This window comes from Dipodomys merriami, unplaced genomic scaffold (genome assembly GCF_024711535.1).
Source record: "Dipodomys merriami isolate MVZ:Mamm:240054 unplaced genomic scaffold, mDipMer1.0.p SCAF_601, whole genome shotgun sequence".
NCBI lineage: Eukaryota > Metazoa > Chordata > Mammalia > Rodentia > Heteromyidae > Dipodomys > Dipodomys merriami.
The window spans coordinates 244,029-247,811 of NW_027206182.1; the positions used below are offsets into that span (position 1 = coordinate 244,029).

Genomic DNA, 3,783 nt, shown 5'->3' on the forward strand with positions numbered 1-3,783 from the left:
TCTGTTATCCCCCCACAGAACACGTATGCACAATGCTTCAGATTGTAGGCTTAAAAAACATAATTAGGATTCATGAATACTAGATTATATAAAAAACACTAACATTTTAATAAAGTTAGAAAAATAGAATGAGCATTTTATAACCATCAGGACAAAAAAAATACAGGTTTTCCCAGGAATGGGGGAAGGAATCTCTAAATATAGATTGGCTTCTAAGTTGCCTTCAGAAAAAATTCTGCCTCAGAGTCCTAAAAGGGATTTACTTCCTCATTAAAGACAGGGTTTTCTTCCTGAGTCCAAGGAGGGACAGATTCTAATTTCTCAATTGGAAACTGGATCCCCTTCAGGAGGACAGATTGGTCAGGATATTCTGTGAAGAAAGATTCCCTTTCCTCAACTGAATCTAGATTTTGGACCTCACTTATTGGTTTTCCTGAAGATACACTGGGGTCATTTTCCATTAGCATACATTTACACTGCATACCAAGACATGTCTTTTTTACTTGTTTGGAGCTAATCTAGGTGGATTATCAACATCAATGGAAGATATTCTGGATCATCTTCTTCCTTGGCAGTAAGTGCAGCTACTCCTGCTTCACATGTGGGGTTCAGAACCAGTGGGATGTCCACAGGACTCAAAACCTGCTTGGGCCTTTCTATATATTAAAAAAACACCCTCTATGTTCACATGCCTTCTGGAGATCAGTAATGTTTTCTGATCTCCATGAGTCATCATAAACGACATCACTGATGGGTTCTTTATCTGGAGAACTGCAGGAGCTGCTCTACTGTGATACAAACCTGAGAATGGAAATAGGTACAGGAGTCTTAGAACTCAAGAAGTTAAGGTGTGACAAACTTTCATGAGAATCTAATGGGGGAAGCTGTAGAACTTGAGTTTGGACTGAACACTGATGAGAAGTTAGCATGTTTCTAATGAGTGGCTACTTCCACGTTCCTTCAAAGGAGAACAGATATTACCTGGCAAAGAATATCCATAAAAGGATATTTTGCCAAGCTGGGGAGTACTAAGGGCTCTATGCCCATCCTGCCCATGCCTAAAGACCCAAGTTCCATCCATATTCACCAGCTCTGAGGTTTCTAAACAAGGACTTCTTCCATTTTTTCTTGGTCTCATGGGCCATGCGTTCTTCTAGCTGGTCCAGAAGAATATGTAAGCAGAAGAGCAAGTCTAAAGAGGGCATCTTGAGCTTGACATACTGTGTAAGTTCTTTCAGGGTGTCATGGTTCTTGTTCTCATAGAAATCATCAAGGTAGAAGTCCATCCACATAGGGAAGATGGAACAAACTAGGCTATGGGCAGATTGGTGACAAGGAAAATGAGAGCCTTTCCTCCCCATCCTGAGCTTTGTACTATAGCCTCTTTCTGGCGGGACTTGCATGTTGTAGGAAGAGACTCCTGCAAGCAGGATGCTCCTCACAACCCACTTCTAGAAATTTCTCAAATATAATCATCTAAAATTCTCCCTATGTTAGGAGGAGAAGGTTGTTTCCCCTCTTGATCTGACTTGCTATACATACCCCCCTCGTCATCCATGAGAGTCCAAAACCACAACCACACCCACACTGTGTAATCTGCTATCCACTGAAGTGCCAAGCCTCAACCCCCTGGTGAAAATCACAACTGGTGTGCAAAGAAGGAAGTTGACTTTGATTCAGACACCTCAAAGATACCCAGTTTTCAAAGACAGAACTTCTCTTTGTGTCAACGTCCACTTACTTCTTCATCTTGTTCATCTTCCTCCCAGTTACGGTAGAAGGATCTGTACCAATGGGAGGAGAGAAGGAAGTTAACTCTATGCTTCTCCTTTTCTGAACTAACAGGACAGACATGGGACTGGTTAAGTCACATATGGTAATGTAAACATAACAGACAAAAAGTAGAGATATGTCTACACAATTTCATGGAAATTCTGTGAGGATGCTTATCAGCATTTGTCCAAATAAATGTCCCATGGCTCATGCCTCTAATCCTACTAATCAGGAGGGTGAGATCTAAGGATCACAGTTTGAACCCAGTCTAGTTTGTAAAATTCTAAAGACACTTATCTTCAATTAACCAGCCAAAGGCCAGACCTGGTATTGGAGCTTAAATGGTAGAGTGATATGAACAGAACAGCACTCAGGCCCCAAGTTCAAGTTCCATTCTTTCTTCCATCTATATTCCTTCAAAGGCCTCCAAGATAGTGATTTCCTAGGTGAGGGTGGATGTTGGGTGACACTGGCTCATTCCTTTAATCCTAGTCTCTCAGCAAGCAAACTGTTAAGGCTCCACTAGCTTCTGAGGAAAATGAAATGTTCTGGCAGGCCACTCGTAAGGAGTTATCCAGGGAGTGCACTTCTTTGTCTCAAGCCAAGCTCCTGTGATAAAACCCCATTGAAACAGTCTCAGAGAGGTACCAAGTATTCCAATAATCTGCCAGGGGGTCTCATCAGTCCTGGATTTGAATGAGGAACACTCACTTTTTAAACAATATCCAGCAACTGCTCCATTGTCTCCCACTCTCTATAGTGGCGGTGGAAGTTTCCAACATAGAAGAGATCACCTTTCTGGTAGGCAGGGATCAGGTCCATTACCAGTATTTCCAACAAGCCTGAGTCCAAGCTCCATATATTATAAGGCACATTCAGGATTTGAGCAGACTCATTGTCACACTAAGGTGGTAAAAAGAATGAATCTTTGAAACATGGAAATGGGAGTACACTTCAAAATGAGTAATAGAGTAATAGGATTGAAAAGTACACAGTAAATATTTTATCAATATACCCATATAAAAACACAAGAAGAAGCCTGTACTGTGGGCTAGAATGAGATTAAATAGGTTTCCTGTCATAGTTACACCTGACCTGAGTTGACTTGTGATTCCCTTTATTTCTTCTTATAAAAAGGCCTGAGACATTGGATTCGTGGTTTGGCACTGATCCAATGTCTGCAGTATCGAGTGAGGCACTCACCCCTCTCATGCCTGGGACCTGATTCTCTTGAACTTTGAAAGCAATACAGGAATGTCTTTCTTGTTTCTGAGCCACAGGCCAAGTGAGCTGGCTAGAGCTGACTGTAAGTTACAGTTGCCTGGGTCTCAGAGTTCCATATTCTATTCCATTGTGAGGGAAGTAGTGTCATCTCTCAGAGCCCAATGATCTAAGCTGCTTACTCACATAAGACCATCCCAAAGAAAAACGGGAGGCTGAAATTTCCCCTCCCACATCACTCTATACAAATGTGGACATTGTCAAATCCCAACATCCTCAGGTAGGCCTAGGAACCAGCATGGTCTCAGCCTCAAGGAAGCTTTCCTAGGTGAGATCCATGCCTTATTCCTTATTTTTCACTATTCCTCTTGTTCTGCAAAAATCATTTTGCCTCTTAGGGCCCTCTCAGCCTGCCATGTGCTTTTTGCATCTACTTCCTAGGACACTGTTTGGTTCATGTTTCCTAATCTTTTGTTTGCTCTTGAAGCCCCTGTGTGCTGTAATCTGCCCAAAAGACAAATACTTAGAGGTGGGAACAATCATAAAAATATTGAAAAAAATTTACACATATAGTCAGACATTTTTACACGTGTACATTTTTTTAAGATAAAAGACTATTTTTGATATTTTTGTCATATTTTATGACAGAGGGGAAGGGGAGAAGGGAAGAGGTGCTGCATTGTCTTCTCATAATTCAATGATTATTTTTTTTGAATGGGTGTCCAGTCGTGGGGCCTGAACTCTGGGCCTGGGCGCTGTCTCTCAGCTCTTCAGCTCAAGGCTACCAAT

The 3,783-nt window shown here is 41.7% G+C and overlaps 1 long non-coding RNA gene across 1 annotated transcript; it reads right to left on the minus strand.

Annotated features, from left to right (window-relative positions):
- Positions 1-215: 215 nt before the first annotated feature.
- LOC138814713 (uncharacterized) lies at positions 216-3,078 on the minus strand. The gene is made up of 4 exons (XR_011368057.1): positions 2,977-3,078; positions 2,485-2,676; positions 1,742-1,784; positions 216-801 (listed from the first exon to the last, which is right to left on the minus strand). It is a non-coding gene; the product is annotated as an uncharacterized lncRNA (long non-coding RNA).
- Positions 3,079-3,783: the final 705 nt, after the last annotated feature.